Source organism: Sapajus apella, unplaced genomic scaffold (genome assembly GCF_009761245.1).
Source record: "Sapajus apella isolate SASKATOON/1434 unplaced genomic scaffold, GSC_monkey_1.0 scaffold4, whole genome shotgun sequence".
NCBI lineage: Eukaryota > Metazoa > Chordata > Mammalia > Primates > Cebidae > Sapajus > Sapajus apella.
The window spans coordinates 36,770,446-36,783,484 of NW_022436944.1; the positions used below are offsets into that span (position 1 = coordinate 36,770,446).

At 40.4% G+C, this 13,039-nt stretch overlaps 1 long non-coding RNA gene across 1 annotated transcript in view; it reads left to right on the forward strand.

Annotated features, from left to right (window-relative positions):
* The window catches only part of LOC116542297, a 75,331-nt gene extending 74,124 nt beyond the window's left edge, over nt 1-1,207 (forward strand). Inside the window, exon 4 of the long non-coding RNA XR_004265151.1 lies at nt 593-1,207. This is a non-coding gene — a long non-coding RNA (uncharacterized LOC116542297). The remainder of the gene's footprint in view (nt 1-592) is intronic.
* Nucleotides 1,208-13,039: the final 11,832 nt, after the last annotated feature.

The following is a 13,039-nucleotide window of genomic DNA, read 5'->3' on the forward strand; positions in this document are numbered from 1 at the left end:
CAACAGAATAAATATGTATTGTTTTAAGGCACCAAGTTTGCGGTAATTTGTTACAGCAGCCATTAAAAACTAATACAGCAGGCGAGGGCATCCTATTAAGAGGGAATAGTATGTACAAATTATGAATCCCCCGGGAAACTTAATGTACCAGGGTTAAGCAGTAAGGAGTGGAGAAAGATGGGGTTGGAGACATGGCAGGGGCTAGATTGTGAAGGGCCTTGCATGACATGCAGAGGAGTTGGGTGGTATTTTATCAGTGTAGAAGAATGTAATGACCTTCAGTCCTGAATGGCATATTCCTGGCTGCAGGGAGTGCTGCTGGTAGATGGCCCTTACTTGCAATTCTCTTCTGGGATCTCTCTTTTATGCATGCAGTTGTCTATCCCAAGATCATACTAGCTTCCTGGGGCAACCAGTCATTGGTCTACACAGAAGTATACTCTGTCAATTCACCCCAATTCAGAAGAACTCCAGAGGAACATCCCAACTTCAGAGCCAGAGCTCCCCAGGAGGTTAGCTAAAGCTTTGTTGTGATGACTTTGGAGCTCAACTTCCGTGTGTCCAGTCCTACTTCCTTCTCTCCCTTCTACAGGTATTAATCTCAAGAGCCCTCCCTAATGAACACCCTGCATGCTAGTCTCTGTCTCGTTCTGCCTCCCTGGGAGCTCACCTTGCCAATGGGAGTGAAATGGTCTTTAAGTAAGAGAATGAGAGGTGAGATTGGTTTGGGTGGTGATAACTCAGATCAGTGTGAGGATGCGCTAAGCTGGGGAGAGACTGGAGGAGGGATCAGTTAGGAAACGAGCAAGATTCCAGGTAAAAGATGATGAAGTCTTGGGTAAGGGTAGAGGCAAAAGCAACTCTATGCATTGTCGCCAGCTTTCCTGTGACCAGCCTCATGGAGCCTAGTCCATAACATGTTAGCTAAAAGAAGTTCTTCCTCATAGGCAACACAAGTGAAAATAGACAAATCAGATTACATCAAACTAAAAAGCTTCTGCACAGCAAAAGAAGGAATCAACAGGGTGAAGAGACAACCTATGGAGTGGGTGAAAATTGCAAACCCATCTAATAAAGGATTAATATCCAAAGTATATTAGGAGCCCAAACAACTCACTAGCAAGAAAACAACCTGATTTAAAAAATGAGCAAAGGACCTGAATAGACATTTCTCAAAAGAAGACATACAAGTGGCCAACAGGTATATGAAAAAATGCTCCACATCACTAATCATCAGAGAAATGCCAATTAAAACCATAATGAGCTATCACCTTATACCTGTTAGAATGGCTATTATCAAAGACAAAAGATGTTGGTGGGATGTGGAGAAAAATAATTGTATGCTGTTGGTGAAAATTTATACAGGTACAACTGTTTTGGAAAACAGTATAGAGGTTCCTCAAACAATTAAAAATAGGACTACCAGGCCAGAGCAGTGGCTCACGCCTGTAATCCCAGCACTTTGGGAGGTAGAGGTGGGTGGATCACGAGGTCAAGAGATCGAGACCATCCTGGCCAACATGGTGAAACCCCGTCTCTACTAAAAAAAAATACAAAAGCTAGCTGGGCATGGTGGCATGCACTTGTATTCCCAGCTACTCGGGAGGCTGAGGTAGGAGAATCACTTGGACCTGGGAGGTGGAGGTTGCCGTGAGCTGAGATCGCACCACTGTACTCCAGCCTGGCAACAGAGCAAGACTCCATCTCAAAAAAAAAAGGACTACCATATGATTCAGCAATCCCACTACTGGGATATGTTCAAAGGACATGATATCAGTATGTTGAAAAGATATCTACACTCTCATGTTAACTGCAGTGCTGTTTACAATAGCCAGACGTGAAAACAACCTAAGGCTCCATCAATGGATGAATGGATATAGAAAATGTGATTATATTTATGAGGAAGGCATGTTGAAGGCTGAGATGGGTCAATAGCTAAGCCTCTTACTCTAGTTAGTCAATTTGTAAATGCAAAGGAAAAGCTCTTGAAGGAAATTACAAGTACCTTACTGTTGATATAGAGAAAGTTTGAGTGGTCTGGATAGAAAATCAAACAGCTACAACATTTCCTTAAGCCAAAGCCTAATCCAGAGCAAAATCCTGTTTCCTCAATTTTATGAAGGCTGAAAGTGGTGAGAAAGGTGCAGAAGGAAAGTTGAAGGTTGGCAGTGGTTGGTTTATAAAGTTTAAGGAAAGAAGCCATCTCCATATAACAGTGCAGTGAAACAGGAAGTGCTGATGTAAAAGCTGCAGCAAGTTATCAAAAAAATCAAGCTAAGATAATTGATAAAATTGGCTACACTAAACAATAGATTTTTAATGTAGACAAACAGACTTCTATTGGAAAAAGATGCCATCAAGGACTTTCATAGCTAGAGAGAAGTCAATGCCTGCCTTCAAAGTTTCAAAAGATAGGCTGACTCTCTTGCTATGGACTAATGTAGCTGATGACTTTACCATTGACACCAATGCTTATTTCCCATTCCAAAAATCCTAGGATCCTTAAGAATCATGCTAAATCTACTATGCCTGTGCTCAATAAATGGAACAGCAAAGCCTGGATGATGGCACATCTGTTTACAACGTGGTTTACCAAATATTTTAAGCCCACTATTGAAACCTACTGTGTAGAAAAAATATCCCTTTCAAAATACTAATGCTCAATAACAATATACCTGATCACCCAAGAACTCTTAGGGAAGTGTACAAGATGATTAACATTGTTTTCAGGCCTTCTAACGCGACATTTATTCTCTAGCCCAAGAATCAAGAAGTAGTTTGGACTTTCAAGTCTTATTATTTAAGAAATATTTTTAGTGAGGCTATAGCTGCCATACATAGTGATTCCTCTGATAGCTCTTGGCAAAGTAAATTAAGAACTTTCATGAAAGAATTCACCATACTAGATGCCATTAAGAACAGTTGTGATTGATTAGAGGAAGTCAAAATATCAACATTAATAAGAGTTTGGAAGAAGTTGATTCCCCTCATGAATAACTCTGAGGTGTTTAAGATTTCAGTGGAGGAAGTAACTGCAGATGTAGAAATACTAAGAGAACTGGAATTAAAGGTGGAGCCTGAATATGTGTCTGAATTCCTGCAATCTCCTGATAAAATGTTAATGGATGAGGAGTTACTTCTCATGGATGGGCAAAGAAAGTGATTTCCGCTAACACAACATTTATTCTCTCCAAATGTTGTGTCTCTCCAAATGGCATTGCATGATGGTATGTGCCCTCTCGGGGTGGCAGAAGAAACAAAGAAAAGAAGTTCTGTCTCTTTACTGAGTAGTGAGTGGATACTCCTGGTGAATATGCTGTGAACATTGTTGCAGTGACAACAAAAGGTTTAAAATATTACATAAACATAGTTGATACATCGGCAACAGGATTTGAGAACATTAACTCCAATTTTGAAAGAAGTTCTGCTGTGGGTAAATTGCTATCAAACAGCATCACATTCTACAAAGAAATCTTTCATAAAATGAAGAGTCCACTGACGTGGCAAACTTCATTGTTGTCTTTTCAAATTTTTTTTATTTTACTGCATTTTAGGTTTGGGGGTACATGTGAAGAACATGCAAGATTGTTGCATAGGTACACACGTGGCAGTGTGATGTGCTGCCTTCCTCCCCATCACCTATATCTGGCATTTCTCCCCATGCTATCTCTCCCCAACTCCTCACCCCCTGCTGTCCCTCCCCTATTTCCCCCAACAGACCCCAGTGTGTAGTACTCCCCTCGCTGTGTCCATGTGTTCTCATTGTTCAACACCTGCCTATCATTGTTGTCTTATTTTAAGAAATTACCACAGCCACCCCAGCCTTCAGCAACTACCACCCTGATCCAGTCATCAGCCACTAACATGGAAGCAAGACTTCACCAGCAAAAAGATTACAACTCAATAAAGGCTTAGATGATTGGTAGCATGTTTTTAGCAATAAATTATTTTTGAGTTAAGCTATACACTTTTTTAGACATAATGCTATCGCACGTTTACTAGACTACGGTATAATATATGTATAGTGTAAACATAACTTTTATGTGCACTGGGAAAATAACAAATTTGTATGACTCACTTTGTTGTGATATTTGCTTTAATAGAGTGATCTGGACTTGAACCTGCAGTATTTCCAGGGAATACCTGTATTCTTAAAAACCCCTGACAGTAGATTTTAAGTGTTCTCACCACAAAAAATGAAAAATATGGGAGGTAGTACATTTGTTAATTAGCTCAATTTAGCCAGTCCACAATTTATACATATTTCAAAACATCATGTTGTGCAAAATAAATATATAAAGTTTTTACTTGTCAATTTGAAAACTTAAAAAAGAAGCCCTCCTTTATTATGGCCTGAATCTTTTCATTTTGTCCCTCATTTCTAATCTACCTTTGTGGAACATGTCTACTTTCTTACCAAAAATATCTTCTCTGTTTCCCTGGTGAACAGTCAGTTTCAACAAGCAGCAGGTTTGATCAACCATTCTTCTCAGAGCAAGAAACCTACCATACTGGGAAGTGTTCTTCTTTCCATTTCTTTTTGAATATCTCCTATGTCAGAGAGCTCATTGTCTTACAAGGCTGTGTATTCTCATTGATATGGTTTGGCTTTGTCCCTACCCAAATCTCATCTTGAATTGTAGTTCCCATAATCCCTATGTGTCATGGGAGGGACCAGATGAGATGTAATTGAGTCATGGGGGTGGTTACCCCCATGCTGCTGTTCTCATGATAGTGGGTGAGTTCTCACAAGATCTGATGGTTTTTTAAGGGGCTTTTCCCCTTTGCTTAGCACTTCTTCCTGCTATCATGTGAAGAACATGTTTGCTTCCCCTTCTACCATGATTGTAGTTTTCCTGAGGCCTCCCCAGCCTAGCAGAACTATAAGTCAATTAAACCTCTTTCCTTTGTAAATTATCCAGTCTCAGGCAGTTCTCTATAGCAGCGTGAGAATGAACTAATACACTCAGTCTCAGCTGAGAGCCTTATACTAAACCTGAAACTGCTTGTAGCTTTCACCTGGTTCTAGTTATGAGACATATCATCATCATGGAATAATGTGTTTAGAAGTCCTAGTTTTGGAATCAAACAGAAATTAGTTCAAATCCAGATTCTGCTACTTAAAGTGACCTTGGTCTTTTTCTGTCAACTAGTTTGCTCAACTGTAAAATGGGGACAAAAATAGAATCTCCCTGATAAAGTTACTGTTTAAAAAAGAAAGAATATTTTGGCCAGGTGCAGTGTCTCACACCTGTAATCCCAGCACTTTGGGAGGCCAAGGCCAGCAGATCATGAGGTCAGGAGTTCTAGACCAGCCTGACCAACATTTTTACTAAAAATACAAAAATTAGCCAGGTGTGGTAGCACACACCTGTAATCCCAGCTACTCAGGAGGCTTGAACCTGGGAGGCAGAGGTTGCAGTGAGTGGAGATGGCACTACTGCACTCCAGCCTGGACGACAGAGTGAGACTCCGTCTTGGAAAAAAAAAAGAAAAAAGAGCAATGTTAAAGCATGATACCTGGCACATTGTAAATGCTTAATAAGTGGTCGATATTATTATGGATATTAGATGTCAATTGAATATGCCTCTCCAAAGGCATGGCATTATGATATATGCCCTCTTCAGGGTGGCAGGGGAAGCAGAGAAAAGTTCTGTCTCCTTACTGAGTTGTGAGTGGATACGCGCCTGACCTCTTTGAACAAAATGCATGTTAAGCACAGTAATGGTGTATAGACTCTCATGCAGGACAGGAGTAAGCTATAATCAGGGTGTCTCCCATGGCTTATATCTGCCCATTTAGGAGGAAAAAGAATTTGTTTTCCATTTACCAAACAGCAGCCCTGCATAATAAGAAGGAATTGATTTTCTCAGCATTCCATTAGCTCTGAGTCTTTCAAGATAGCATAATGCATTCCAGTGGGGGAGATGAATTACGTCATCAGGGAGCTGGAACAGGACCTGGAGAGGAATCAGGCTGGGGTAGCAGCTTTCAAAGGGAATAATCTCACTCTTCTCCCCATTTCCCTTATATATTTTTTCAAAATCTTTGAAGCTTGGCATTTTGTATCCACCTTTCTGATCCAGACACACATTTCATAACCAGCTCAACTGCTGACACAGTTAAATAATAATGAGTGGATTCTCATAAATCTCAACTTTTTCTCTTAGGAAAACCCATGGAAGAGGCTGCAGAGTGGTGACAGTGGGAGGAGTTATCACTGGTGATGTCAAAACCCATTGCTTGGTTGGTGGTGCTAAAGAATAGCTGTCTGCACACCATCAAAACGATCAGTAGGAGAGAAGGAAAAATTTAGTTAATGTATTGGTTGTTTTGTCCACCTGGTATTCACACAAGTAAAAGAAACAGAGAGAAGAAAATACTATCTTCCAGAAAATGGTGTGATTTTTTTTTCTTCATAGAAGAAAGGTTGCTTCCTGGAGGTTTATAAGTGAAATATAGTATAACCAGTAGTGTGATAGCAAATGTTTAACACAGACACTAGCAGGTGAAGGGAGCGTGAGTTGGTAGAAGGTGTTCATTTTTGTGGTATATATATTCTCACCATAGTCAATTTCAAGCTACTAACACAACGTCACTGAGTGTGGCATTGGGAGAGTTGAGCAGAAGCGTACCTTTCTGTAGTGTTTCTACCATCCCTAACCTGTGAGATCTCTACTCACTCACACACTCAGTCATTTTTTATTCAACATTTATTGAGCATCTGCTGGGCAATGGAAATACTGAAATGGACAAGAGGATCTTGAGATAGACAAGTGAGGTGATGACTGTAGGGGAATGTAATAAATATATGATAGAGTTACGAATAGGCAAGGTGACTGGGAGAAAGAGTGGCCTCTTGGACTGGCCGTTCAGGCCTCCAGCTGCTTCCTCAGAGAAAGTTTGACAGAAGATCCCTTTCCCCAGCTTGATACAGTCTCTTTCCTTGGCCTCCAAGACACCATTCTCTCCTGTTTTGTTTTGTTTTTCCCCCGTCTTGTTGCTTCCTCCTTAGCTCTATGACCTCTAAGTGTTGCAGTGTCCCAGATTCCAGTCCTTGGACATCTCATCTTTTCTACCTCCCTCACCCGTTGGTAATTTAATCCAGTGTCAAGACTGTAGATCATCTATGGCCCCCAGCTGGAGACCCTCCCACAACCCTGTACACTAGACTCATCTATCCAATTGCCTATTTGAAAACCCCATATGGCTAATACATGTCTCCAACTTAACACGCTCAAAGTTGAATCCCTGAGCTCTGTCCTCTTGCTCCTCCTCCATCTTTGCCGCCCCAGGAAATGGCTACTCTATCCTTCCAGCTGTTCAGGGGCTCAAAACCTATAAATCATTCTTTCTTTCTCTAAGGCCCCAAACTCAATCCATTGGCAAAGATTGTGAACTGTCTTCCAAGCATCCAAGAAGCAACCATGTTTCACCCCCTCCACCACCTTCACCATGGATCATGCCACTATCGCTCACCTGAATTATTGTATGACATACAAATACATCTTCCTTCCTCCACTCTTGTCCGCTGCTGCCCCACCCACAACACACTCCTATATTCAATTCGCAACATAGCAGCCAGAGTGTCCTGTTGAAAAAACAGGACATTAATCATTTCATTAACCTCATAGGATTGCTGTGGGTATTGCAATGTCTGGCACATGACAAGCATTCAGGTTTTTTTTTTAGCTATTATTGTTCCATTTAAATGTTCAGGCTATTCATTACACTGTGATTTCTTTTCTATTTTATTTTATTTTATTTATTTTTTTGAGACGGAGTCTCGCTCTGTCACTCAGGCTGTAGTGCAATTGTGCGCTCTTGGCTCACCGCAACCTCCGCCTCCCAGGTTCAAGCAATTCTCCTGCCTCAGCCTCCCAAGTAGCTGGGATTACAGGTGTGTACCACCATGCCTGGCTAATTTTTGTATTTTTAGGTAGAGACTGGATTTCACCATGTTGGTCAGGCTGGTCTCGAACCCCTGACCTCGTGATCCTCCTGCCTCAGCCTCCCAAAGTGCTGGAATTACAGGCAAGCCACCGCGCCTGGCTTATACTATGTCATTTCTAATATCCAATCTTGTTAGTTCTCACAGATAAGTAGCTTGTGCTTTGAACATAGCACGCACAATCATGAAGATAGTAGGTCTTCAGTTTCAGAGCAGAGGAGATATTGAGCTGCAATACAAATGATGCCCTCAGGTCTATTTTAATAATGGTCAATTTAGTTGGTCAATTTAAGTTGGTCAATTTAGTTGGTCAATTTTAAATTGGTCAATTTAGTTTAATTTAGAGAGCCAAAAATGTCCAATTTGGCAAATTAAGGTATAATTAATATGCAATAAAAATCATGCTTTACTTTTATTATTTTTTATTTTTGAGATAGGTCCCACGCTATCACTCAGGCTCAAGCCACCTCTGCTTCCCAGGCTCAAGCTATTCTCCCACTTCAGTCTCCTGAATAGCACTGTAGGTACACAATACCATGCCCAGCTAATTTTTATGTTTTTTGTAAAGACACAAAACATTTGTAATGATGGGATTTCACCATGTTGCTCAGGCTGGTCTTGAACTCTTGAGGTCAAGGAATCCACCACCTCAGCCTCTCAAAGTTCTGGGATTACAAGTATGAGCTACTGCACCTGGTCAATTTATACCTTTTGGTGTACAGTTCCATGAGCTTTGACAAATGCATACAGTCACGTAACTGTCACAGGTACTTTATCACAACTTGATAAAGTTTACATTTCTCTTGAGTAAAATTGGGATTGCTGGGTCTACCTATGTTGTGGGAAAACTTACATTTTAGTTTATTCTTGAATAAGTGTAGAACTACTACTCTCACATTCCGATGTGAAAATAAGTAATTCAAAATCTAAGCTGTTGGAACTACAAAATATTTTGAGCCTTAAGGGAATGTGATTATGGGACCCGAGTCACAAAAACAGGCAGCTGTGGCCAGGCGTGGTGGCTCATGCCTGTAATCCCAGCACTTTGGAAAACCAAGGCGGGTGGATCACGAAGTCAAGAGATTGAGGCCATCCTGGCTAACATGGTGAAACTCTGTCTCTACTAAAAATACAAAAATTAGCTGGGTGTGGTGGTGCGCGCCTGTAGTCCCAGCTACTCAGGAGGCTGAGGTAGGGGACTCACTTGAACCCAGGAGGTGGAGATTGCAGTGAGCTGAGATTGTGCCACTGTACGCCAGTCTGGCAGCAGAGCAAGACTCTGTCTCAAAAAAAACAAAAACAAAAAAACAAACTGGCAGCTATAACCTTTTTGTCTCTGATTATAGATTAGCCTTTTTTCCTTACCTACATTATTTTGTAATATGGTGGAAATTACTAAAGGGCACTAAGGTAAGACCCCTTCCCTCTTAACTGTTTATCTTTGTTGTAGATTAACCTCCCTCTTTCTTCTCTCAGACAAACTTCTTGACTTTCATTTTGTCTGAGATGAAATGTTAAATACATTATGTTAAATTGGAAAGGAGAAAAAAAGCTGGATATAAAAGAAAAACTGTAGCTAATTGTTTTAACTCATAAAACAACCTTGTATAGAAAATGTTATAATCTTACTAAATTTTTTTGTTTTCTGCCTATATAAGCAAGAACCTTAATTTTTAACTTTGGAGTACTGATCCCATTCCTTCGAAGCCTGTGTTATCCAAATCCAAATAGCCATTCTCAGCTTTGTGCTTGAATAAACTCTTTTTTTTTTTTTTTTTTTTTTTTTTTTGAGATAGGGTCTCACTCTGTGGCCCAGACTGTAGTGCAGTGGCACAATCTCTGCTCACTGCAACCTCCACCTTCCAAGCTCAAGTGATTCTCCTGCCTCGGCCTCAAGTCCCTGGGATTACAGGCACGCGCCACTACTGCTTGGCTAATTTTTGTATTTTTGGCAAAGACAAGGTTTCGCTGTGTTGGCTAGGCTGGTGTTGAACTCCTGACCTCAAATGATCCACCCACCTCAGCTTCCCAAAGTTCTGGGATTACAGGCATGAGGCACCACGCCTGGCCAATAAACTTTTAAACTGAATTCTGGTCCTTTTGATTATTTCAGGTTAATGATGTAATGGTTGATTTTATACATTAACTTCACCGGGCTAAGGAATGCCAGATAGCTGGTAAAACATTATGTTTGGGTGTGTCTGGGAGGGTGTTTCTGGAAGACATCAGTGTAGATGATCCTCCTCAACATGGGTGAGCATCATCCAATCCTTTCACCACCTGGATAGAACAAAAAGGCAGGAGAAGGGCAATTAATTGTTTCTCTCTTTTTGACCTGGGACATCCATCTTCTGCCTGTGAACATCAGTGCTCTTGGCTCTCCAGCTTGCAGACAGCAGATCTCTTGGCCTCCATAACTGCATGAGCCAATTCTTACACTAAATCTCTCCCCACAAACTCCTCTGTCTCTATATATCATATGGGTTCTGTTGCTCTGAAGAACCCTGACTAATACACATGACAAACACTGATGTAAAGGGTAAAATCATTCTGTGCCTTGGAGGATTTTCTGTGTGTTTCAATCAGTAGGAGGAGTGAGATGTAAATTAGCAGAGTCATCATTTGCAAATGGCTCTATTCAAAATAATTTTGTAAGTACTTAAAAATAGTTTGTTGGCCTTCCTTCCTAAGAAAGATAAACTTTTCCTTTGTTTACACATATTGATTTGCCTTATAAGCAAATCTACTGACAGTGCAATTTCTACTGAGAGTGCAAAAGTCCAGCCTGCGTAAACACTGATTACCTTGTAGTGCATGAGGTCTTGCCATGCTCTTACAGGTCACTATTCCATAAGCAAATTGGGCCTAGGGACTTAATCCAGGCTAAGGTGCTCTCTGCTCATTTTAATTTATTTTTTTAATTAGCAAAAAACCTTTTTTTTTAAATTTAGCAAGCTTTAAAAAAAAAGAAATTAGCAAAAAATTAAAAAAATAATTTTAGCTATCTGCTTGTTAAATACAACATCATTAAAAAAACGTTTTGGAGGCCTTTCCTTGGAAGGGTGGGCAAAGCTGGAGGCAGTCTATACTGTAGGAAGAAGATCCCAGGCCGGAAGTTAGAAGACATGTAGTAGTTTTTGCTCTGATCACACTAGTCATGTTAACTTGGCCTCTTTGGGTATTAGTTTTGGTCAGGACAACGGTAAAGTGAGAGGGGTACTTACACTAGAGAATTTAAGGATATACTCTCAGGACTCACTGCACCTACTTTATCCTGAAAATGAGTGCCTGCTTAAATTTTGTGCCTTAGTGTTTCATTTCTCTTTCTCTAGCCCTAGGTTTGCTCAGTTTTCTCATCTGTAAAATGAGGAGCCAGGCTTTGTTATCTGTGTAATCTTTCCCAGGGCTAACATTTTATGTCCCAAACCTAAAGCTTAGGCCAACATAGAACCAGTCAAAGTAAGACACGTGTAATTATCCAGTTGAACTTCATCAATAGCCCAGCTGAATAATTCAGGCCAAAAGTATCCTCTTTTTCTGCAACAGCAGGGTGGATTTTCTTTGCTCTGCATTTCGGGAAGGTTGTAGGAACAGTCCTGTTACCCTCTATCTTAATTATATCAACAGTCCCTAGCTCACTGGCTCCATTGCTTTTTTCTGAATTGTAGCCCAGGCCATCCACAAATTGCCATGCCATCTCTTGCCCTGTGATGAAACATTCATTTGTGCAATCCAAAAATGCTCAAAATATGCTCAAAATATGAGGGTAGTGTTAAGGTGTACAACTAGCTGTGCCCCCTAGGGGTGATATTTATTTTATTTTAAACTTCATATAACTTGAAAGGAAGGCATGAGTCAGTGGCATGCAGAATGCACTCCTACTGACTGGTAAGAGTGATGGTTAAAATTTCAAGAATTTAGCGAGCTGCTTGTTAAACACAATATCATTAAAAATTAGATAAACTTACAATTAAATAAATTATATTAAAAATGAAGGTAATAGTAAAATTGCTTCACTTCCTAATTGTTTTACTACATTTAACTGTTATGTTTTTGAGGTTATTTACAGCTATTATATGCGTATAGTAGAAATACTAAATAACTGTGTGCTACTGCACATCTCAACTCTATATTCAGTCACATCATATGGTAGCTGGAAATCAGACACAGTGGGAGCATTTACACCATGGAAATTGGCAAATGCTTTGCTAGGGCTTTGCCAGGGATTTTCATTTGCTTGGGTTAACTAAAGAGTTGAAAAATACATTACTTGTGATTTATCCTTGCCCTATCTATATAAAGCAGCTTCATGTAGTGGAGAGAGCTCTGCCTTGGCTGGTTCTGCTAATAATTTGAGAATACTGTCTCTGTCCTTCAACTTCCCCCCTCTCTGGAGCAGGCAAAAGTATAATATTTTCCCTTGTTATGTCATAAGATTATTAGGATAATAAATCATCGTTTCAAGAACAAAACTTTATTTTTTAACTCTTAAAAATACCTTCTGTGGTTTATGATTTGTAGTGTAATAAAAGGGCTTCAAAAAAGTGAATATTTTTGTCTTAGTCTTTTTTGTGCTGCTGTAATAGAATAATCACAGTCAGAGTAATTTATAAACAATTGATTTGTGTGTATGTGTGTGATGGGATCTTGCTCTGTCACCCAGGCTGGACTACAGTGAGATGATCATGACTCACTGCAGCCCCACCCACCTGGGCCCAAGTGATTCCCTCACCTTAGCATCCTGAGCAACTAGGGTCACAGGGTGAGACACTATGCCCAACTCATTTTTTAATTATTTGTAAATACAAGGTCTCACTATGTTGCCCAGGCTGGTCTCAGACTCCTGGGCTCAAATGATCCTCTTACCTAGGCCTCCCAAACTGCTGGTATTATAGGCATGAGCCACTGAGCCCAACCAACAGAAGTTTATTTGGCTTATTTTTTCTGAAGGCTGTGAAGGCCAAGGTCAAGGAACCACATCTTGTGAGGGGCTTCTTGTACCATCATAACATGGCAGAAGGCATCGTATGGCAAGAGAGTGCACGTGAGAGACGAAGAGAGTCAAACTCACTCATTATAAGAATGCT